Genomic DNA, 26,230 nt, shown 5'->3' with positions numbered 1-26,230 from the left:
GTGGGGATCCTAACTAACCTAAGACAATTTTTACTAGGATTAAATGTCAGGAATTGTGAAAAACTGAGTTGAAATGTATTTGGCTAAGGTGTATGTAAACTTCCGACTTCAACTGTATATATCCATTGTATGTGCTAAAATACAACAATGAATAATGTGGAACAAATAAATACCATCAATGGATACCTTACAACTTACAATAATGAACACCTTGTGAAACAGCTGTGAAAACCAACTTGGTAATATTTGAGATTGTAATGCATAAACGTAGATTATTTTTCCACCAATTTTTTTTCCACCGATTTTTTTGTACACTCACATCGTAGACTAAAGTACAGAATTGTGATGTGTGGAATTTTGAGGAGGTGGTTGCTGTGTGGGTGGGTGGGAGGTTCTGCCTGTCACTTGTTCTCAACAGGCAGCCAGTCTCAGAAGGGGGACTAGAAGAGGGAGGCTGGAAAGTCCAGGCACTGCTGCTCTCTTTGTTCTGAGTGTTTGCAGTGCTAGTGTTTTTAGTTAATCTATGTATCTCACATATTATGTGCTCAGTATGATAGAGCAAAAAAACCTTCTTAGCAGATAATGACAACATGACAACAACGGTAGCTGTAGATGATGTAATGAAAAGTTGGAGGGTGGTTGGTAATGGAGGACATCAGGTGGATCCATGGGTGTTGGGAAGAACCCCTAGGTCATGCAGAACAGGAGCAGAGTTAAAGGGAACAGTCAGAGACGTTAACAAGTAAACACACAGGTTACACTTTACTGTGAGAAAATGTGATGGATTAGTGCAGTGTTATAAATGGGGGATATGTACTTTTCAACACTTTTGGAAGTTATAGCCTACCTTAAGCTGGTCCCCCCTCCGACTCAGAGCACAGAGAATCAGACTGATCCGAACTCATTGGTTCTGGTGGATGGGATACCTTCTGGGGGGTTGTTGGACCTCAAGTCATTTGGAGAGGTAAACTGAAGAACAACATTTTTATAAGCTCAGCATAACTACAATTTCTTGTCTATTGGGCTTCACCGAAGTGTAGGGCATCAGTGCTTTCAGTGGTCGACCATACAACTGCCCCAACTGGAGAAGATTGCTGGCTTCCACCAAGGTAACCATCGGAAGACTGAGAAAAATGTCAGTGTTAGGGAAACTACAACTAGCTTCAAGTTATTTTGTGTGCTAATGCAAATAGTTATTATCTGAGATTTTTTATATTCACCTTAACAGATGGTGACCCCAGCTAGGAGTGAAAGAGCAGTGAGGTTTCCCAGGTCTCGCCTTCCTTTCGTCCTTCTTCCAAACCAAGTCATTTGCCCGAATGTCGAAGCACTTGGTCCCCTTCTTGATTCTGCTCCAGTAGCTCTCCTGTTTCTCCTACGTCTTGTCGATGTTCAGTCTCACCATGATTGATAACATGAATGAATCCAATTATATTTCATATTACAAATACATTTCTTACATGTCACTTGGAGGGCCAGAAAATAAATTAACAGCAGACAATCATTTTTACCTGGTCAAAAACCTCCACATCCTTCTCAGTCCGTGCCTGAAGGTGGCCCTCGAAGGTGTTCTGATCTGGTTCGACAACTTCCTCCAGATCAGGTGGGGTTTCAGTGATCTGAAAGTATGTTATACAAAAATAGCAATAGACAAACAACAACACTAAGTCAATCATGGGTGAACCGTGGGTTGAAGATGTCCATCATCGCCTTGGAGTTGGCCTCGCCAGTCTCGGACTTGATGGGTATCATACAAAACAAAAATCTATTTTTGGTTCCAAGCACCTGTTTAATGGTTTACAGAAGGGAATTTCGAGTTAAGCACGTACCCTTAATTTACTGACCTTAATGGGTATTGCCTCCACCCACTTGGTAAAGCGATCGGTCACCATCAGACACCAGCTGTTGCCATTCCTGGATTTTGTGAAGGGTCCAATGAGGTCCACCCCTAACATTTAAAGTTGTCCAATGAGGTCCACCCCTAACATTTAAAGTGGTCCAATGAGGTCCACCCCTAACATTTAAAGTGGTCCAATGAGGTCCACCCCTAACATTTAAAGTGGTCCGATGAGGTCCACCCCTAACATTTAAAGTGGTCCAATGAGGTCCACCCCTAACATTTAAAGTGGTCCGATGAGGTCCACCCCTAACATTTAAAGTGGTCCAATGAGGTCCACCCCTAACATTTAAAGTGGTCCGATGAGGTCCACCCCTAACATTTAAAGTGGTCCAATGAGGTCCACCCCTAACATTTAAAGTAGTCCGATGAGGTCCACCCCTAACATTTAAAGTGGTCCGATGAGGTCCACCCCTAACATTTAAAGTGGTCCGATGAGGTCCACCCCTAACATTTAAAGTGGTCCGATGAGGTCCACCCCTAACATTTAAAGTGGTCCGATGAGGTCCACCCCTAACATTTAAAGTGGTCCGATGAGGTCCACCCCTAACATTTAAAGTGGTCCGATGAGGTCCACCCCTAACATTTAAAGTGGTCCGATGAGGTCCACCCCTAACATTTAAAGTGGTCCGATGAGGTCCACCCCTAACATTTAAAGTGGTCCGATGAGGTCCACCCCTAACATATAAAAGTGTTGGAGAGAAGATTACTTTATTCTTACCCATTACCCTTTATTCTTATCTGTGTCATACAGTATGCAGATTTTTATATTTGTAAGGATACTGACACACACACACACACACATTTTATAATATTGAACTCTGCTGTGGTCAACTAATGCAACCATTACAAAACAACTTATCAGGGCAAAATTTGAATTGGGACAGTGCCATGGTGATACAACTTTGATGGGTTTCAACTCCGGCGCCACAGTCGTTGCCCTCTCAAACTTCTGGCAGGCTAGACAGGGTACTGACCTTGAAGCAAAAAGAGACAAATGAAAACATTGTATGCTCTCTGATATGACATCCATTGAAATCATAATCATTTCAGATCTAATAGAATGTGATTGGTAAAACAAAATGTTATTTAACTTGCCCAGCTGTCCACCTCCTTGACAATTCCCTGTCAGAAGAAGCGTAGGTTGATTTTGGCAATCATGCTCTTCACTCTGAAATGGCCAGCATGCATCTCAGTCAGCACGGCCTCCTTCTCCTCAGTGAAAATCACCCTTCTGTGTGGCTGGCTATCCTTCCACCATAGGTACATATGATTGCCTAACAAGTTGGAAGAGAAGATTTGTTGAAATACTCGAGTCTAAGTAGATTTGCACTTATGTCTTTCTCTCTCTGTTTCTCTCTCTTCAGCTCTCTCTCTGTATGTCCTCCACTCTCTTCCCACCTCTCTCTCCCTCTCTCACTTTCACCCCCCCCTCCGTGTGTCTGTCTAGCAAAGACACCTAGTTAAGGGCATTTGGAATTACCATATTCGCTTACACCTATTCATTTGATTGATCAGGATTCACTTATAGCTAGATACCTCAATATGACAGACAACTATATCAGTGGAGGGGGGACAATATTTGGCATGACATGCCCCCTGGAGGTCAGGGCACCTGTGCACGCTAGCTGACATGGCTGAATGAGTGGCTGTCAGTGACTGACTTAACAATAGAAAAATTGCTAATGCACAACCAAATTTAGAAATTGCACCTGGTGTATTCTACTATTCTTACTCTCAATAGTAAGTTAAGACGCCAACTGAGTTTTTTTCGTTGGGTGCCTCCTAGTGACCCCGGGCCCCTAAGAGACAGCTTATGTCGATTATGCCTGGAACCGTTCCCGCACACGCACACGCACACAGTCTCCCTTGGCAGGCCAAATATTATATTTCAAAACGCTTTGGTGCTATTTTCAGAAGTAAAAAAACGTACTAAACTCTAAACTGATTAGACTTGTAATGCCCCTAGCTTATGTTCTTAATCTTTGATTGTGCATTCTTTGGTGTTTCACACATCTTTCACCCCTGATTCATTCATGCAAAAGTTTTCCATGAAATACCACAATAACATTTAGTTTAGTCACCAATACATCAGATAATGACAGGCTCAACATTTTGACATTTTATCTACCATTTAATCCAATAGCAAAAAATACAAGCTACACATTTCTAAACTCTTCTTTTTGATGTGCTGAATAGAACGAATAGTAGATGGTAAACATAATCTTACACACAGTATTTGATTACAACTTGACATGCACATGTTTTAAACATAATTTGTATCCAATGGCAGTTTGTGAGCATGTTGAGAAATATGTCAGTCTTACAGTTTCATTATACTTATATGTAGGAGAAATCATTAGAGATAGGAGTAGCCTATTGTAAAGCAGTTGGCTATTCAAAAAAACGTAACACAGTGTTGTCTGCCATTTCTGCCCCATGCAGCATTGTACAAGATCACCTTTTGTGATTTTGGTTCAGTAGTTATCCGTTTTGAGCAGTTTGATTAAGTAATAGTTCATTTTATTGTTAACAAATGACAAGAAAATCATATAAAAAGTTGTGAATATTACGTTTTGAAAAGCAGATACTTAGATTGAATATGTATCCAAATTGAAAGAGTGTTTTGGTGCAGTGAACAAGTTACTTTGTTTATTCTACTCAGTTAATTGAAAATGTGCTTAGAGTTTTGAAAATGTACCACGTACTGTAAATTGTACCAAAGTGATTAAGAACAACTTTGCTGCCAAATCTTTGTTGTTTTCAGTAGCGTTAGACACCTGCCGGTGTCTGATTTAATGCAAACACCTGGGAATGCTCTTGAAAGAGTCGGAAAATAAACTACAATGGATTGTATTACAAAGTAACCATAACTGAAATGTTATTCACTGTGTGTGTAGGCCTACTGTAGTCCAGTCTTTCTTTTGCAGTCATTGCATGAAGTCTAGACCTTTTGCCTTATTCTTAGATGGCACTGCCAAACTTTCTAAGATCGATTGAATATGGCAGCCTCTGCACTAAGGCCTTGAAGCAGGGAATTTAAAGATGGTGTGTGGGAGTCTGATGCATTGACACATGAGAGATCAGTGCCGACCACAGTATAAAACCAAATCCAGGCAAGATAAAGAGGTATGACGGATATAAATATTGAACACACACTAATACCTCATCTCTTCATATAACTCTTGATCTGTAGCCAAGATAAGTAACACATCGATGAACATTTAAAGTGATTCCGTTTTCCCCCTGAACTACCTCCGGTTGATGAATGGGCGAGGGTGACTTAAGGGTATATACGAAGTCAGCAAAAATGGCTGAGTGGGATTCCATGACACAATTCTCCCACAGAGCTGGGAACTACAAAGAGGTTTGGAAACACACAGAGCTGTTCATTTTATAATCCGCTGTACACACTAGACTCAAACAGTTACCGATCCTAGGATTTAGGATCAATCTAATGGTACAAAGTCCATGGGAATCGCCTGTTAACTTTTTGCTCACTTCATTTATTTTACCATGTCCTAAAGCACCCAGACATTTCAGGCCTGTTGTTGGAGCTGATCCTTTTAATGGCTTTCACCGTAAGTATTAGAGAGAGAGACTCCAAAATAGTAAATATGCCCACCCCCTCTTATTAGACTTATTTATGAACACCACTGAATCAGTTGTGCACCACCCACTTACAATATTTCAAATGGTAAATCTTTAAAGTATGATGTTATTTCCACAACAAAAAACAATATATTGATTTGCAAACAGGCCATAAAGAACTGCCCATGCTATTACATTAAAGTAATAACATACGCATGTATGGCTTGTAGGTTGGTACTCAAACATGAGCTTGTCATCAGATTGGACATCATTGAGAGTCATGGCAGGACTAACTGTTCTGTTGTTGACTTTTAATAAAGAACCAAAATGTTAGCAGGGAATTTACTGTAGTTTTTTTCTGTCAGGATTAACATACTGTTGAAAAAAACAATCACACTATCTTGATACTTCAACAGGGATTCTTCCTTACTTTGAACATTAAGGTTCAATTGTGCATGCATGAGATATGAAAAGCCTGCACAAAAAAATAGTAATGGGATGTTTACAGAATTGATCACTATTATGAGAGGTCTGGATAATGTAATCTAGATAAAAGTCATTATAATTCATCCATCTGAACCCTGAGCAGAAAATACAGCTCTTTAAACTGAGATGTACTTCACAGAGAAGAACACAGCCATAAACATATAAACAGTTGATTCAGCACAATCAGATTGAAATAGAAAGTCCTATAGGACATGAATCAAAGTGCTATTTCTTCCCTGCTTCCAACCCATTCTTCTTAAAAGAGTTTTATGGGTAATCTTATGTTCTGTACCTGTTTTTTTAATTTGACAGATATGCAGGCAATCAGTGGTGTAAAGTACTTTAGTAGATAAAACAACATGAGCAGGCGCACACCCAGAATAATAGTTTGTGTGGAGGTGCTTATTAACGGCGAATAAACTATAAACTATCAAAATAAAGAAAGTCGCACACTCCATGTATAATCTCCCAGCAATTTAAAAGGTATTTACCAACATTTCGGCATCACTGTGCCTACCTCAGGGTGCCTTCCCCCTTATCTTTTTCCCCCTGAGGTAGGCACAGTGATGCCGAAATGTTGGTAAATACCTATTAAATTGCTGGGAGATTATACATGGAGTGTGCGACTTTCTTTATTTTGATAGTCTAAAGTACTTGAGTAAAAATACTTTCAAGTACTACTTAAGAAGTTTTTGGGGGGTATCTGTACTTTATTATTGATATTTTTTACAACCTTTACTTCACTACATTCACTAAATAAAATAATGTACTTTTTACTCCATACATTTTCCCTGACACCCAAAAGTTACATTTTGAATTCTTAGCAGGACAGGAAAATGGTCCAAGTCACACAATTAGCAAGAGAACATCTGGCAGAAGTACTAAACACACATGCTCTGTTTGTCATGCCTGCTTGCGCTCCCCCTCCCTGGCGCTTGAGGGCGCCAGGTTGCCTATCATTACGCATACCTGTCACCTTCGTTACGCGCATCAGCGCTTCATTGGACTCACCTGTACTCATTCACGTTTGGATTGTCTTCCCTATATCTGTCTTTTCCTCAGTTTTATCCCTGTGTCAGAATTATTGTCATTATGTTTTCCCTGTCCAGACGCTGTCCTTGTTTGTTTCTTGTCGGTTTTATTAAATGTTCACTCCCTGTACTTGCTTCTTGTCTCCCAGCATCTGTCCTTACAGAATGCTGACACCACAATTTGAAGCATCAGGGAGTTTTAATTTTTTGTTTTTGTTGGTGAAGTCGGGTCTGGGTGCCGCTGCCAATGGAACCGGGGGTGCCACAGCTGGCTCGTCGGGCTTCCACGCCTTAGCTGGCTCGAGAGATTTCCTTGCCTAGGTTGGCTCGGCAGGCTCCCATCCCACGTCATGCCTCAGCCGGCTCGTCAGGCTCCTAAGCCTCAGTCGGCTCGCCAGGCTCCCACGCCTCAGTAGGATCGTCAGGCTTTCACACTTCAGCTTGCTCGTCGGGCTTCTACGCCTCAGCTGGCTTGTCCGGCACCCATGCCTCGGCCGGGGGGGGGGGGGGGTGTGTACTGTCAGGCCGGCGCTCGAGGGTGACAGGTGTGCATTACGCAGTGTCCAATTTACAGTAGCTATTACAGAAAAAAGACCATGCTAATGTTTGAGGATAGTGCACAACAACAAAACACTTTTATCATGGTCAACTGGTCTGATACATTCACATCTGAAGGTAAAAAATGTACTTACATTCAGTAATCTTGCTCTGATTTGTCATCCTGAGGGTCCCAGAGATAAAATGCAGCATAGTTTTGCTTGATAAAATCCATTTTTATATTCAAATGTAGTTCTACAGTTTGAACCCCTGCTGTCTCTGGCTCCACACCCACCCCGCCCGGCCATCTAGATGTGTGAAAGTTAGTGTTAGTTAATGATCCATCATGTATGACAATCCTGGGAGTGTGTGAACTTAAATTGTTTATTACCATAGCATTTTTGTATGTTCTCTATAGTTATGTACTTGAATATGTATAAATTGACCAATTCGGCACATTTGTGCAAACTCCTGGCAGACATGGTGCAAAATATTGTGTAGTGAGGTAATTCTTCACTGGATCAGTCTGAACTTTGCACACACACTGCTGCCATCTTGTTGACAAAATCTTACACCTAGGATCCTATCCTATTACACCTAGGATCCTATCTTAATGTATGGCCTATCTCTTGCATTTCATTTTTTGTTTGTATTATCTTATACCAGATCTAATGTGTTATATTCTCCTACATTAATTTCATATTTCCACAAACTTCAAAGTGTTTCCTTTCAAATGGTATCAAGCATATGCATATCCTTGCTTCAGGTCCTGAGCTACAGGCAGTTAGATTTGGGTATGTCATTTTAGGTGAAAATGTCAAAACAGGGTCCAGTCCTTTTAAGGTATCTTTACTTTTACTCAAGTATGACAATTGGAAACTTTTTCTCCCACTGCAGACAATAATACTTCTGAGTTCACATCACAACCCCACAAATGTTTTGTGGGATAAACTGAAAGGAGTCAAATTGAATGTATCTTAATGGCTTAGTTGATGTTTGACCCTCTTTCATCTTTAGGAAAATGTAGGGGATTTGTCTGATCTGATTCTAGAGCCTTCATAAATATAATGAGAAAATATTGATACCCCACTTTCCTAAGGTTTACAGTATAGCCAATTATGGAAATGTTTAAACTTGAAGACATTGTGTGGTGAATGTTTATGCATTACTTTGAACCAAGCTCAGTTTACATCTGAGCAGAAATATTGTATCTCATTGGGAGGAGGGAGCCACGTCAAAGGATAACTATGGGAATGAGCCATCAGTATATACTCAATTCAACTCAGACTTTGTCCTCCTTATTTCTGTCCCTTTCCTTTAAAAATACTGAGACAAAATAACATAACATTGTTTAAGATTAGATTTGTAGTCTGTAACTGTAGAGAAATGGGCATTGATTGTCTAACGACCATCTTTGCTCTTTACTCTGCAATTTTTTTTGTCTAACTGTCTGAGCCTCAAACCTTTAAAGCTCCGGGGAGTGGTGTACAACTGGTTGTAGTAAGTGAAGTGATTAGCCATGCTGGTAGTAGTGGAGTTCTGAACACAAACCATTTACTCTTTCATTAATACCTGGGGAATAAAATGGCAATGGTGCCACAATGGAGTTCTGTCGACACAAGTAGCTTGATGCACTTAGCTACCTTTGCCAAATCTGAGAGTCATCTGACAATTTATTTCACACTTGTGTTGGTGCAGGTCTATGCATAGGCACATACACACACACGCGCGCGAACGCACACAAATGTGTATAGAGACGTGCACACACACAAACCCATACTCCTCCATCAAAGGGAGTGCCAGGGGAAATAGAAGCCAAGAGCCTCATCCTTTTACAGTCAGTAAGACTGAACAATCACACAAAGCTATTTGAATTGCATTGCATCTAAACAGGCATCAAACCAAATGATGAATATAAACAACTGAATCATCATAACTGGACGAGGGCATCTGAATAAATGTACAGGGAGTCGCTTAACAAAAATAGTATTACGTATATTCATAAATTCTGCATTCTCCAAACTCCTTACCTAACTTCCCCCTCTCCTTTGGGAGGTCTGGTCTCATTTAGGATATTCTCCACATTGTGGGGCGTAGTTTAATGATCTGTGTTATTCTGAGGCAGCCATTTACCCAGAATGTCCTGCTGGTGTGGAACCATGAATATGATCACAGTCTGTGGCTTTATGACACACATGGAAAGGTGCCAAACGATGAGAGGTTATGAGAACTGCTCTCTTACACTGCATGTTGGTCAAACGTTACATTTTTGATGCAAAAATTAGCCAAGAATTCAGTTTTGATTTAGCCATGATGAAATAATTGATGTGCTCCACTGATTTGTGTGTGTGTCTGTAGAATGCCAAGGAAACTTTGGGACTGGGAATGTTTTCTTTGTTTTCTTTGTCAGTGGTAATTTCAGAGAGGATATCCTGCAACGGACTGGAATGGAAACAAGAAGGGAGATTTTGCAATCACTCTTTATCTCCCTAAAACACTCCACAGAACTACACTGAACAAAAATATAAACGAAACGTGGAACATTTGCAAAGATTTGACTGAGTTACAGTTCATATAGGGAAATCAGTCAATTGAAAACAATTAATTAGGCCATAAATTATGGATTTCACGACTGGGAATACAGATATGCATCTGTTGATCACAGATACCTTAAAAAAAGATAGGGGCGTGGATCAGAAAACCAGTCAGTATCTGATATGACAACCATTTGCCTCATGCAGCATCTACTTCCCATATAGTTGATCAGGCTGTTGATTGTGGCCTGTGGAATATTGTCCCACTCCTCTTCAATGGCTGTGCAAAGTTGCTGGATATTGCTGGGAACTGGAACACGTTGATCCAGAGCATCCCACACATGCTTAATGGGTGACATGTCTGGTGAGTATGTGTGCTATGCAGTGGCAATTTTAACAAGTAAATCTTGGTGAGGCAAACTCAAAAAAATAGTTTTAGATGCATGCCAGCAAAGCCACTACACAACACAACACTAAACATGACATTAATTGGACTATAACTGTGACAAATGGTGCCCACAATCTGTTTGAGCCTACATAAAGATGTCCAAACCGCAGCGTCTCAACATCAGTCCCAACACCTTACCACTGTTACACCTGCCTATCAGCGGAGCCTTGTCTGGCAGTGAAACAGTTCATTCGGCCTCATTTACTGACTTAAAAAAAAACATCGCTGAAATGGTTGACTTGCTTACACAAATGTGGTCTCTACTGACAATTGAGATGTACAAACTACGGCATTAGAGGACGATGAGGAAAAGCGTCAGGAGTCATGCTGGATTGACAGCAAGGCCAATGCTTGAATGTTAATACATTTAAGCTTGAAATAGATAACCTTAAACCCAGACTTGGACCACACATCCACTCCACTGAGTAGCAGGCTAGTGATTACTTTGCAATGCTTGCAGTTAGCCACTGATTCCTTCCGAACCACTCATTGTTGAATTTGCAATGCAGATTGCCCGGTTAGCCAATGTGCGGGAGCACTGGTTGGTCGGGCCAATTGAGGTAGTATGTACATGAATGTATAGTTAAAGTGACTATGCATACATGATAAACAGAGAGTAGCAGCAGCATAAAAGAGGGGTTGGGGGTGGCATACAATGCAGATAGTCCAGGTAGCAATTTGATTACCTGTTCAGGAGTCTTATGGCTTGGGGATAAAAACTGTTGAGAAGCCTTTTTGTCCTAGACTTGGCTCTCCGGTACAGCTTGCAATGCGGTAGTAGAGAGAACAGTCTATGACTGGGGTGGCTGACAATGTTTAGGGCCTTCCTCTGACACAGCCTGGTGTAGAGATCCTGGATGGCAGGCAGCTGAAAAAGACCTGACCTCAATCCCATAGAAAATTTGTGGGAAGAACTGAAAAAGCACGTGCGAGTAAAGAGGCCTACAAACCTGACTGTTACACCAGTTCTGTCAGGAGGAATGGGCCAAAATTCACCCAACTTATTGAGGGAAGCTAGTGTAAGGCTTCCCAAAATATTTGACCCAAGTTAAACTATTTAAAGGCAATGCTACCAAATACTAATTGAGTGTATGTAAACTTCTGACCCACTGGCAATGTGATGAAATAAATAAAAGCTGAAATAAATTATTCTCTATAATATTATTCTGACATTTCACATTCTTAAAATAAAGTGGTGATCCTAACTGACCTAAGACAGGGAATCTTTTACTAAGATTACATGCCAGGAATTGTGAAAAACTGAGTTTAAATGTATCTGTATATGGATATGAGATGAGTAATATAGGGTGTGCAAATATTATATAAAGTGTCATTGTTTATTAAAGTGACTAGTGATGCATTCATTACATCCAATGTTGTATTATTAAAGTGGCTAGAGATTTGAGTCTGTATGTTGGCAGCAGCCACTCAATGTTATTGATGGCTGTTTAACAGTCTGATGGCCTTGAGCTGTTTTTCAGTCTCTCGGTCCCAGCTTTGATGCACCTGTACTGACCTCGCCTTCTGGATGACAGCGGAGTGAACACGCAGTGGATCGGGTGGTTGGCCTTCCTGTGATCTTTATTCATGTGACCTTCCTGTGATATTTTTGACTTTCCTGTGACATCGGGTGATGTAGGTGTCCTGGAGGGCAGGTAGTTTGCCCCCGGTGATGCGTTGTGCAGACCTCACTACCCTCTGGAGAGCCTTACGGCTGTCTGTGTGGGTGGACCATTTCAGTTTGTCTGTGATGTGCAGGCCGAGGAACTTTCCACGTTCTCCACTACTGTCCCGTCGATGTGGATAGGGGGGGTGCTTCCTCTGCTGTCTCATAGTAATGAACGTGTAGGGGTTGAGAGTCAGGACGAGACAGACAGGCAGGAAGCTTTTCTCAGCCAGTCGAAATCATGAATCGGCATAATTTTTTATGGATATAAACAAATAAATGTCAATAGAAAACATGTCAAATTAAACAAAATGCAGCTGGTTTGCAGTCTTTCCAGCTTCAGTTTGAAGTGATTGTGTTAGCTGTGTTGTTGGCTAGCTCCTCTGAACAACAGTGTCCTGACAAGAGAGAACATTTTTTATGCCAGGAGAAATTGCATATCATTAGCTCATTCTTATGAATTTATCCAAATAAATGTCACTAGAAAAAAGGTTAAACAAATGCAAATGCAGCTACTTTGCTGTTATTCTGGCTGCACTGTTTGACATAACTTTAAGTTATAAGTAGCTGGCAAGCAAGGGATAAGAATGTTGCCAGCCAGTATGGCAATAGAACATTTAGAACAAATGACTGGGTCGCATCCATAGATACAGAACAAAAAGACTTTGCGTAGATAGAACAAACAACCAGCTGGCTTGGGTAGAAACCCTAGATTAGTGCCAGGACAATAACTTGTGGAAGGATGAAAAAGTATGAATAAATTCATTCAAATAAAGTGTTTGATGGAAATACACTACATTTATTTTACTAGGCAAGTCAGTTAAGAACAAATTCTTATTTTCAATGACAGCCTAGGAACAGTGCGTTAACTGCCTGTTCAGGGGTAGAACGACAGATTTGTACCTTGTCAGCTCAGGGATTTGAACTTGCAACCTTGCGGTTACTAGTCCAACGCTCTAACCACTAGGCTACCCTGCCGCCCCATGTGACCAAAAGTATGTGAACACCTATTCGTCGAACAATCCATGAAAAATTGCCCCAGACCATTATTCCTACTCCACCAAACTTTACAGTTGGTCAAGCCCAGATTCGTCCATCAGACTTCCAGATAGTGAAGTGTGATTCATCACTCCAGAGAACACGTTTCCACTTCTCCAAAGTCCAATGGCGGCGAGCTTGACACCACTCCAGCCAACGCTTGGCATTGCGCATGGTGATCTTAGGCTTGTGTGCTGCTGCTCGGCCATGGAAACCCATTTCTTGAAGCTCCCGACTAACAGTTTTTGTGCTGATGTTGCTTCCAGAGGCAGTTTGGAACTCTGTAGTGAGTGTTGCAACCGAGGACAGGCGGTTTTTTCGCTCTATGCACTTCAGCCCTTGGTGGTCCCGTTCTGTGAGCTTGTGTGGCATATCACTTCGCGGCTGAGCTGTTGTTGCTCCTAGATGTTTCCACTTCACAATAACAGCACTTACAGTTGACCGGGGCAGTTCTAACAGGGCAAAAAATTGACAAGCTGACTTGTTGGAAAGGTGGCATCCTATCACGGTGCCATGTTGAAAGTCACTGAGCTCTTCAGTAAGGCCATTCTACTGCCAATGTATGTCTATGGAGATTGCATGGCTGTGTGCTAGATTTTATACACATTTATACACATATAGTGTAAGTCTATCATTATTTGAATATGCTGGTAACCCATTGTCGACTTTGTCTTGGGCCTAACAACACCCGTTCCAATATATCCTCCAAACACCGGCTTCTCAGGCATTATCTTGAATGTCTGTGTGGGTGTGTGCTAATGTATAGAAAATCAGAGCAAGTGGTCAGTCCAGTTCAAGTGTTCAGCAGTCTGATGGCTTGCAGATAGATAAGGGAGTGAACAGCTCGTGGCTGGGGTGTATGGGATCCTTGATGATGCTGCAGGACTTCTTCAGGCACAGTTTCGAGTAGATGTACTGAATGGGTGGGAGCACGTTCCCAGTGATGTACTGGGCCATCTTCAACACCCCCTGGAGGGCCTTGTGGTTAGTGGTCAGAGCAATTCCCATACCAGGCCATGATGCAACCGGTCAGGACACTTTCGATGGTGCAACAGTAGTATTTAGACAGGACCCGGGGTGGGATGCAATTTCTTCAGCTGCCATAGGAAGTAGAGATGCTGTTGCACCCTCTTGACAAGAGTGGTGGTGTTGTTGGTCCATGTCAAGTCCTCTGTGATGTGGATGCCGAGGAACTTAAAACTGCTGACTCTCTACTGCAGTCCCGTTGATGCGGATCTGGGTATGTTCCCTCCTCTGCTTCTTGAAGTCAACAATCAACTCCTTTGTTTTGCTCACATTGAGGAAGAGGTTGTTATCCTGGCACCACAATGCCAGTTCACTTACCTCCTCCCTATAGGCTGACTTGTTTGTTTGTTATCAGGCCTACAACCATGGTGTCGTCAGCAAACTTGATGATGGAGTTGGTGTCATGCAAAGCCACGCAGTCGTGGGTGAACAGGGAGTACAGCAGACGGCCGAGAACACACCCCTGGGGGGCCACTGTTTTAAGAGTCTATGTCGCACTCGCCCCGTAGCATTCACTTCTGTCATCATGAAGTGCTTTGAGAGACTAGTCAAGGATCATATCACCTCTACCTTACCTGACACCCTAGACCCAATTAAATTTGCTTACCAACCCAATAGATCCACAGACGATGCAATCGCCATCACACTGCACACTGCCCTATCCCATCTGGATAAGAGGAATACCTATGTAAGAATGCTGTTCATTGACTATAACTCATCATTCAACACCTGAGTACCCTCCAAGCTCATCATTAAGCTTGAGGCCCTGGGTCTGAACCCCGCCCTGTGCAACTGGGTCCTGGGCTTCCTGACGGGCCTCCCCCAGGTGGTGAAGGTAGGAAACAACACCTCCACTTCGCTGATCCTCACCACTGGGGTCCCACAAGGATGCATGCTCAGCATCCTCCTGTACTCCCTGTTTACCCATGACTGCGTGGCAAAACACACCTCCAACTCAATCATCAAGTTTGCAGACAACACAACAGCAGTAGGCTTGATTACCAACAACGATGAGACAGCCTACAGGGAGGAGGTGAGGGCTCTGGGAGTGTGGTGCCAGGAAAATAACCTCTCACCCAAAAAACACAAGCATTTGGCTACACCCGCAATAACACCTGCTAAACACGTGTATGTGACAAATAACATTTGATTTGATTTGATTTAGAGGAGGTGGTAATGCCAATTCAAACATCCTGTTGTCTGCCTGTCAGGAAGTCCAGGATCCAGTTGCAGAGGGTGGTGTCCAGACTCAGGGCTCTGAGCTTGGTGTTAAGATTGGAGGGAACAATAGCATTAAATACGGAACTATATTCAACGAACAGCATTCTCGCATAGCTAATACAAACATAGCTCTTACTAAACTGGTTTGTAGGAATCAATACACATTGAAGATCAGAGTATGAAAGAGAGAAAAACACATTTCAGGAGTGGTGGTGGTTCTGCCCCCTCCTTTCCCTGGGATGCAGCTGAATAGGTCACTGGTAACTGAGTGGGTGGCCATGGACTGCTGTAGAGGCCATGCATCATTTAACATTGCCATGTTAAAGAAACTGCAAAGACAGAGGCGAATCGTGATTACCAATTAAGTTCATTAAGCTAGCTCGAAAAACCTTTGTTAACGTTCGTCTCTCCAACAAACCGTCGCTAATTTTGCGAAATTTAAACAAGAGCGCAAGACAACAGAGACTACCACTCAGCAGTCAGATATTTTCCAAGTTATTTGTGTACATTTCGAGAAACCATAGTTTTCCAGCAAGGGTTGTTGTTGTGTACCATGAAATGGATTGCTGATGCACGAGCTAGCAGGCGGCCTGCACACAGAGTAGAATAAGAGGCCAAATGTAATTGTTATATTTCAAGTGCAATAATTGTTTTACCTGTTGGGGGAAATAGAATAAAAATAGATCTTAGTGGATTGTAGGATATTGGAAAAAAAATACATATATTTTATTTGTTAAATTCTGAAAACAAATTTAGTTTGCCATAACAATAGAACATAACATTTACATTCAGTGGAACAGAATAAAATATGCAGCACAATAAACGGTGCAATGAACACAGACAAACAGGAAGTCAACACAGCAAACTACCAGCACAGTAGATGTCTTTAATTAAGCAACTATTAATTCACTGTACTGCAGTTATACTGCATTTCAGCAGGAGTGATTTTTTATAAGGGCATAGTCCATTAGTGCTACTTTGTTCATTTATTATTGTGCAGTGCATTTAATCTTACATTCTGTTAGAACAAATGTCATGGAAGTGTATGTGCACTTTTAAATTGAGTGCTGAACTGGAATCATCCCAAATACCATTGGCCGGAACCCAGAGTAAAACGATTCGGCCGGACTCGGAAATAGCTCGGCCCGCATTAAGCCCCGAGTCGATGCAAAGTTTCCCAGGTCTCAAACGGAATATGCCCAGGCCCACTGTGCCGACTGGGTCGCGACTCAACAGACACCTCAATTGGCCAAAATGTTTGGGAACCCCTGCTCTAAACCACAGTGCAGAAGTGCAGTGTGATTACTTCAGTAAAATTTCACTATGACTGAAATGAAACTGCAGTAGTAACACAGTTATAATGCAAATAAACTACACTGAAAACTGCTCCATTGTTTGTTTTGTACGGTTGATACCGGCAGCTGATGACTGCGAAATGCTATCCGCCGTTTTGAGGTAATTAGATCAATACTGTTACCTTTTGTGAATTTCCTTTATTATACTAATTAGGCCTGCTTTATGGCTGTGTTTACTACTTTTGTTAGCTTGATATTGTTTTTTTGCTTGCCATGCTATGCTATGTAGCCGTTGATACATTAGCCTGCTATAGCTTCGGCCTACCATGCCACATGTTATTGCACCCTGTTTCTGGCCAATCATTGTTAACTGCTGCTATATTTATGCATCGTTTTACCCATTTATATAATTATTGCGTTTGCTTATTCTCATTAATTATTACCATTAACAACCAATTCATTACATATGTTCATTGCTATTATTATTTGCACCTTTCTGTTTTTCCTTGTAGATAAACCATACTCCATAGAAAGCCAACAAAGTCTCAATTCAAGAACAAACGTTTCATGTCAACAACTGTCAGTTATTCCCCGCCATGTATCGACTCTATTACCTGAATTCTAAAACTGAACTGCATCTCTGCCTGCTCTTTAACTGGAGTCCCACAGTAGATTAGTATCACCGTAACCCTCACCTAAACCTCAATCAGTTACAATCTTGTAACTGAAGTATATTGTGTGCCAGGCTTGGAACCAACGTTTTGGTCAGTGTTTCCCTGGGCACCCTTATTAGGAAAGGACATGCAGGAAATGTATATAAAAGGACCGGTCCATTAATGCATTTCTTATTGGGCTGGAGATTCATTTGGGAGATCCATTTGTAATATCGAGGACTGTGAAGAAAGCAGTGGGAAAGGTGGATTCAGTCAAGGTGACTAGAAACGGCCTTGTTTTGGTTAATTGTGTTGAAGAACAGAAGAAGCGTGCACTGGATCTGGAAAAATTATTTAGGTCAGAAGTAAAATGTATTGATCTTCGGAGCAGGGCACCTGCCAAAGGAGTTATAGCTGGAGTCTCGATGGATATAGATGATTCAATTCCTTAGTCAGAAAATCCCAGGAGTGGTCAGTGCACGTTGCCTGATCCGTTTGGTAAATGGAAGGAAGGAGAAAAGCCTGTCGATATTATTGTTGTTTGAGGAGACTCTACCTGTATTTGTGAAGTGTAACGTCTGCTTCCAACTCACACTCTCAAACACATAGGTCCCCTGAACGCAGCTCACTCTCCAGATCCCAATCACCTGAATTCTGATCACCTGTTATTATCACACACTATTTAGTTCAGTTCTTTGCACCCCATTATTGTGAGGTATTGTTTGCTTTGTGACACACTTCTATTCGAAGCTCTGTTTTTCCCGTAATTTAACCCTCTCGTGTATGATAGTTTTTGCCTGCCTCACTAACGACGCCTTTTGCCTATTCCCTGCCTGTACTTTAGCCTATCGGATTTCCTGTTATCAACCTATTGCCTGATCTACCGGATAACGTTACTAGCCTTTTCCCTGCCTGTACTTTAGCCTATCGGATTTCCTGTTATCAACCTATTGCCTGATCTACCGGATGACGTTACTAGCCTTTTCCCTGCCTGTACTGTTTCCCTTTTGGACCCCCTGTGTATGACCTTCTGCCTGCCCCTGGACCCAGCTACCTGCTTTACAAATAAACACCTGCTGCGCGCTGCGCTTGAAACCAGCTCTCTGTCTCCCATCGTGTTCATTACATGAAGCTTGGATATGTGAGGTGAGGTGAGAGAATTTGTGTCCAAACCATTACAGTGTGGAAATTGTAAAGGATATGGTCATGTGTCAAATGTTTGCAGACGGGAGAAGTATGATATTGAATAATCTATGAATGGAAAATGTTGCAACAGTGGTGAGGAGGTCGAGGTGTCAAGGATCAGGGCTGCGCAGCGGATCTCCTATGTGGAGGTGGTGAAGAGAGTCGAAGGGGCAAGAGGCCACAGTGTTGAAGAGGCGGTGAAGAGAGTCGAAGGGGCAAGAGGCCACAGTGTTGAAGAGGCGGTGAAGAGAGTCGAAGGGGCAAGAGGCCACAGTGTTGAAGAGGCGGTGAAGAGAGTCGAAGGGGCAAGAGGCCACAGTGTTGAAGAGGCGGTGAAGAGAGTCGAAGGGGCAAGAGGCCACAGTGTTGAAGAGGCGGTGAAGAGAGTCGAAGGGGCAAGAGGCCACAGTGTTGAAGAGGCGGTGAAGAGAGTCGAAGGGGCAAGAGGCCACAGTGTTGAAGAGGCGGTGAAGAGAGTCGAAGGGGCAAGAGGCCACAGTGTTGAAGAGGCGGTGAAGAGAGTCGAAGGGGCAAGAGGCCACAGTGTTGAAGAGGCGGTGAAGAGAGTCGAAGAGCAGGAGGCCACAGTGTTGAAGAGGCGGTGAAGAGAGTCGAAGGGGCAAGAGGCCACAGTGTTGAAGAGGCGGTGAAGAGAGTCGAAGGGGCAAGAGGCCACAGTGTTGAAGAGGCGGTGGATGCATTGCCACCAGTTGCTATTCAGATTCAGATTAAGAAAACTTGGATGTCCTCAAAGAGGCAATTTATCTTGCAGCAGTCATAAAACATATAACATCGAAAAATGTAAAATAAATAGAAAAGGATATGTACGTTTTTTTTGCTAGTGTTTTAAGTCCATCGGGTGATCTGGATACACTCATTGTGAAGAAGGTGAATTCTGTGGCATTTATAGCCACAGTGAATAATTGTACAGCACAGGTGTCTAAGAAGTCCAAGAAGCTGGATATCATTATATCTGCAGCCGATACGTTTTTGGGGTTCCAAGACTTTACGGCAGAAGCACTACAAGGACTTTTGTCGCATGGAGATGTCCCGCCCTCACAAGAGGCTTCTAAACCTGTGTTGGGACTTGATTAGAATGAGGTTTTTACAGAGAACCAGGTTGATTTTTAGTTAATTTAATTTTTGGTGGTTTGTATGATATTTTATTTATACCCAAATGTTTTTCCTTTTCTGGGATCCTAATTATTCACCCACACAGTAGGTGGGGGCATGCACAATAAAATTGTTGCGAATGCAATTATACCACAGAAGAAGAAGACATGTACCTGGAAGGTATTTTGTGTGAATAGGCTGCATGGTGTTGGTGCTGTTGGTTTATTTCTGTGAGCAACCATTTTGTGACCATGATGTCTTGAATAGATTTTTGGGGGTGTGGTCTATTGTTCTGAATGGTATGTGATGAGTTTGTCAGTGTGTGACAATATTGAAGATGTTCATTATGTAAGGCCTCTGCAATAATTGTGAAGAGAGCATGACAAAGCCTATTTCCCTCAGGAGACTGAAAAGATTTGTCATGGGTCCTCAGATTCTCAAAAAGTTCTACAGCTGCACCATCAAGAGCATGACTGGTTGCATCACCGCCCGGGATGGCAACTGCTTTGCCCCCGACTGCAAGGCACTACAGAGGGCAGTGCGTACGGCCCTGTATATTACTGGGGCCAAGCTTCCTGCCATTCAGGACCAAAATACTTCTTAACAGCTTCTATCCCCAAGCTATAAGACTCCCGAACAGCTAATCAAATGACTACCCAGACTATTTGCCCCCCCCCACACTCTTTTACGTTGCTGCTACTCTCTGTTTATCTATGCATAGTCACTTTAACTCTACCTGCATGTACATATTACCTCAATTATCTTGACTAACCGGTGCCCCCGCACATTGAGTCTGTATCGGTACCCCCTGTATGTAGCCTCGCTATTGTTATTTTACCACTGCTGTTTAATTATTTGTTACTTTTATTTTTTATTTATCCATTTTTTTTACTTAACACTTATTTTTCTTAACTGCATTGTTGGTTAATAAGGGCTTGTAAGTACGAATTTCACTGTTGTATTCGGCGCATGTGACAAATACAATTTGATTTGAATAATGTAATTTAGTTTTCAGTTGGTTTCTTTGGAGAGGCTTTTCTGGTTTGAAGTCCAAACAGTTTATTGACAACGCCCTCCAATAAGGTCTTTGAGTAATTTGTATTTCTAAAAGATCTATTGTTTATGTAAATGCAGTGGTTAACTGTTCTTTATTTTCTACCATCAGAAGTACAATATTTTTTGTCACCATTTTTGGTCATATTTTGAACTTGGTCAGCTGAATCGCTGTGAGACACTCTTGTATTTCAGAAAGCTAACTAGAAGTTATTTTGGTCTACTCTTGTTAATGTGTTCTTTATCTGCATCAAACAAGCAAACCTAATCCTCTAAGCTTTAAACTTGGCTTGTTCTTTATCTGCTTCTGTACTGTTTCCTTTAATGGGCCCAGTTTCCAGATAGAGATGGATCTTAGACTTACGAATGTTTTAAAGATGCATCTTTCCTACAACGGCCAAAGATGTAACATGCGTTACCCAAAACAGCCCACAGAGAGAACAGTCGCTTCATTGGCGCATACTGATGTGATTGAAAAAAAAACTGCTGATCCAAGAGCAGTACTTTCTCCATTCAAAGCTTTCCTTAACATTAGCATTATGTCACAATACAGACGACGGACCAGCTCCTGTAGAAATATTACCACCTATGGCTGGAAATATTGAGGCAGCTTATTCTAATGCTTACCCAATACAAATGCACTAAATCACCGTTTTGGCACTTAATTGCGCACATGTTAGGCTTGCGCACGTTAGGCTCCATATATATCCATATATATCCATATCCATATGAAATATTTTGAGACAAATTACAGGCCGTAGCCTACAGACAGAATTTATTGAACATTATATGTATTTCTATATGAACGAAATGGGCCTATAATCTACTGTAGGTTGTTTATATTACTTTGGCTGTTTGTATCAATTGCAAAGACATTGGCAACTTTGTATTTGTAGTCAAATTTGCTCTGAAGTTATCGGAGGTCATAGAGATAGAATCATAAGGTTTAGAGGTGATCTTCTGTGTATAAAGGAGAAAATGCATCTAACGGCTCATGTAAACTAGAACGAGGTAAATTGCAGCGTGCGGCTAAGGCCGCCCAGAGTGGCTCGCTTGTGGGTGTGCTAGCAGCATATAGCAGCATGTTCGACGGTGCATCAAGAATTCAGCATAGCAAGTTTTGTATGAAGGTCTGGTTATTAAATGGGTAAATAGTTTAATCCATTTTCCATTTCATGAATTTATTCACAGGTAAATAGTAATATGCTCGAAACTGCTCTGGTGACAAACAAACTTTGCTTCCCTGTTTCCAATCGTCCACATGTCTGGGAGAACCTATTCAAGTATGTAAATACATTTCGAAAATGTAAAAAAGGAACGATGTATTATCAGCTAACGTAAACTCACGTAAACTCGTACATCGCCTTGATCCGTACAATTGCCCTTAGTTTAGCGCCCCAAAAACGTAATACTTCCAGATCAATTGTGTAAAGCACAATTTCTCCCCTTTCCAACAGAATCAATTACATGACCTAAACGCTGCCCGTTTCTGCATAATTCAAGCAGGCAATGAGCCCTTCAGGTCTTTTTAAAAATGGCAGGTGGGGAAGCAAAACTAATGCGTGATAGAAGGACAGTTGTCATGTGGGAAAACTGCTTTTTTTCACTAGATCTGTCCATCACCTTATCGCCTCTAAAAGGAAAATAAAACACTATAAAGAGCTTATATAATGTGTCACTACATACCTATTTGAAGGTTTGTGTCGAATTTGAATCGTGTTTTTAGGGCGGTGCTAAAGTGATCTTAGAAGTAAACAGCGGCTTTGAGAATGAGGATCGCATGCAATGATGACGCAAAAAATGACTAGGTATCCCATCCCCCCTTACCCCCGTCACTGTCCATTTTTTGTTTTTAAATGATGAGAGAAGTGCTACACCTGGTGGAGAGAGATTGTAAAACAGAAATAGTTGCTTTATGCGTGCTGTACGTTACAACATGACACGTAACAGAACGTCCGTTTTTTCAACCTTTTCCCAATACTATAGAGCCATTACCATGTCAATCAACGCTTGAATAGAAACCTAGTTCACACCCCCGATTTTGAAGTCAACACAGTCGCTACAGTCCCATTAGTTTTCTTTGTAGCCTCCTTTGAATGTTGCGGTTGCGCACATTTGTACGGAATGGGGCGAGTTTACATTAACTAGCTACAGTGCAGGCTAACTCAAATGAGCTGCTAACGTACCCTTCTAGCTGTCTAGCCAACTTTACATACTGTATAAATAGCTAGCAAAGTGAATGAATTATCACCAGCTACCTAACTTCATATTAGCTAGCTATCTTGATATATTTATCACTCTAAAAAACTCCAAATGCATTTGTAGGTAGCTAGCTAACAACCATGGAGGAGGGTGAAAGGATGGCAGCCCCAACTGTCAAAGTGAGAGAGTAGGCTATTCTGGTAGGGCAGGTACTTTTGTGTAGTTCCAGTCCCTAGAGATGAGGACAGAGATAATAGCAACATAATATTCAGTGCAGTCTAATTTGAGTATAATGAAGTATGTTTCTTGCAAGGTTTTCTGTCCTCAGCTATGAAAGCCTGTCTGCAGATGAGGTCCCAATGAAGAGCAGTGGTTCTCAGTCCTGGTCATGGCTACTACTTGTTTTTGCCAAAGCACTACGCAGCTGATTCAAATGCTCAACTCACCATCAAGCTTCAAGTGGTATTTATGTATTCATTTGTGATACTATCCTTGATATGATCCTGCTATTGTCACATGCACATGTGTGTACACATGCATCTATCTATCCAATGTTATCGTGATTTGTTATAAGGGATATTATACACTGCTCAAAAAAATAAAGGGAACACTTAAACAACACAATGTAACTCCAAGTCAATCACACTTCTGTGAAATCAAACTGTCCACTTAGGAAGCAACACTGATTGACAATACATTTCACATGCTGTTGTGCAAATGGAATAGACAACAGGTGGTAATTATAGGCAATTAGCAAGACACCCCCAATAAAGGAGTGGTTCTGCAGGTGGGGACCACAGACCACTTCTCAGTTCCTATGCTTCCTGGCTGATGTTTAAGTCACTTTTCAATGCTGGCAGTGCTTTCACTCTAGTGGTAGCATGAGACGGAGTCTACATCCCACACAAATGGCTCAGGTAGTGGAGCTCATCCAGGATGGCACATCAATGCGAGCTGTGGCAAGAAGGTTTGCTGTGTCTGTCAGCGTAGTGTCCAGAGCATGGAGGCGCTACCAGGAGACAGGCCAGTACATCAGGAGACGTGGAGGAGGACGTAGGAGGGCAACAACCCAGCAGCAGGACCTCTACCTCCGCCTTTGTGCAAGGAGGAGCAGGAGGAGTACTGCCAGAGCCCTGCAAAATGACCTCCAGCAGGCCACAAATGTACATGTGTCTGCTCAAATGGTCAGAAACAGACCCCATGAGGGTGGTATGAGGGCCCGACGTCCACAGGTGGGGGTTGTGCTTACAGCCCAACACCGTGCAGGACTTTTGGCATTTGCCAGAGAACACCAAGATTGGCAAATTCGCCACTGGCGCCCTGTGCTCTTCACAGATGAAAGCAGGTTCACACTGAGCACGTGACAGAGTCTGGGGACGCCGTGGAGAACGTTCTGCTGCCTACAACATCCTCCAGCATGACCGGTTTGGCGGTGGGTCAGTCATGGTGTGGGGTGGTATTTCTCTGCTCGCCAGAGGTAGCCTGACAACCATTAGGTACCGAGATGAGATCCTCAGACCCCTTGTGAGACCATATGCTGGTGCGGTTGGCCCTGGGTTCCTCCTAATGCAAGACAATGCTAGACCTCATGTGGCTGGAGTGTGTCAGCAGTTCCTGCAAGAGGAAGGCATTGATGCTATGGACTGGCCCGCCCATTCCCCAGACCTGAATCCAATTGAGCACATCTGGGACATCATGTCTCGCTCCATCCACCAACGCCACGTTGCACCACAGACTGTCCAGGAGTTGGCGGATGCTTTAGTCCAGGTCTGGGAGGAGATCCCTCAGGAGACCATCCGCCACCTCATCAGGAGCATGCCCAGGCGTTGTAGGGAGGTCATACAGGCACGTGGAGGCCACACACACTACTGAGCCTCATTTTGACTTGTTTTAAGGACATTACATCAAAGTTGGATCCGCCTGTAGTGTGGTTTTCCACTTTAATTTTGAGTGTGACTCCAAATCCAGACCTCCATGGGTTGATAAATTTGATTTCCATTGATAATTTATGTGTGTTGTCAGCACATTCAACTATGTAAAGAAAAAAGTATTTAATAAGAATATTTCATTCATTCAGATCTAGGATTTTTTTTTTTTTTGAGCAGTGTACTGTAGTAATCTACAATGACCTGGTAATGTAAAAGTCTACTAATGACATTATCCTCCATATTCCTACAGATACCTTGTAACTGGAGATTCCTTCAAAATGATTGCCTCCAGTTACTGTGTAGGGCACTGCAATGTTGGGTGAATTCCTGGGAGAATTCAGGCATGTGAAGGCTACTTGTGTCCTGCATAACTTCATAAGGATGGACACGAGGACCAGGAGGGGATCTGCAGCTGTGTGCCAGAGGAGAAGTCTGCTGCTCTGCAGGATGTTTCAAGGATGGGGTCCGACAACGCAGCAAGAGAGGCAATCCATGTGCGAGAGATCTTCAGCTCCTACTTTATTGAAGAGGGTGCTGGCAACACCATAGACTACACTATGCACAACCAAAGGGTATTTTAAGAGCCATCCACATTGCAATATGAGTATTCTTGCATTGACTTAGCTATGTCAACTGCAGTTATTCAATTCCCAGTTTCTCTCCCTTTGATTTCTACTTCCCAGGTGAGGGTGCTGTTTAGGTAAGGGTGTGATGTCTGTACAAAAACAGGCTATTTTAAGAAAAATTTGACATCTTATAACCCACACCTACACACTCATGTACCAATCTGATTGATGGATTGTGTTGTGCAAGAAGACCAACCATGGAGAATAGTAAGACACTTCATTATTTCTATAACTACACTATATTGTTTGTCCTCGTGTCTGTGCATGTGTTTCAGCATAAAGTACACTGCAGCCACTTAGTGTGGACACCAGGTGAGGCCACACACAGATTCCTGTTGAACACGGTCTCTTTAACTACCTTATTTTCTCAATAAGTCTCTCTCCTTCGCTTCCCTCTTCATCCTGCTTCATCCCTCTCCCCTTCTCCCTAAATCCTCTAGATAATATCAGCTGTGTCGGTGAAACCCTCCCGCATCTGAACTGGCTACATAGAGGGAACAGCATGATCAGAGCTGAGAGGTCTCTTAGTCGGGTCATCAGGAAGTATTATACAGACAGAGATGTAGTAGTCCTAGAGTTAATGGTCCATGGTCAGTTTTGCATTTCACCTCCTGGTGATTATGAAGACTGACAGTGTTAGAATGGAAAAGAAAACAAGGCTTAAACTCTCTCTCTCTCTCTCTCTCTCTCTCTCTCTCTC

At 42.3% G+C, this 26,230-nt stretch overlaps 1 long non-coding RNA gene across 1 annotated transcript; it reads right to left on the bottom strand.

Annotated features, from left to right (window-relative positions):
• Nucleotides 1-944: 944 nt before the first annotated feature.
• Nucleotides 945-1,809, bottom strand: LOC139422090 (uncharacterized). Its single transcript, XR_011635707.1, has 3 exons — nucleotides 1,512-1,809; nucleotides 1,221-1,397; nucleotides 945-1,124 (listed from the first exon to the last, which is right to left on the bottom strand). It is a non-coding gene; the product is annotated as an uncharacterized lncRNA (long non-coding RNA).
• Nucleotides 1,810-26,230: the final 24,421 nt, after the last annotated feature.

Source organism: Oncorhynchus clarkii, chromosome 12 (assembly GCF_045791955.1).
Source record: "Oncorhynchus clarkii lewisi isolate Uvic-CL-2024 chromosome 12, UVic_Ocla_1.0, whole genome shotgun sequence".
NCBI lineage: Eukaryota > Metazoa > Chordata > Actinopteri > Salmoniformes > Salmonidae > Oncorhynchus > Oncorhynchus clarkii.
The sequence above is the reverse complement of the archived record's forward strand: the minus strand, read 5'-3'. Positions and strand labels throughout refer to the sequence as shown.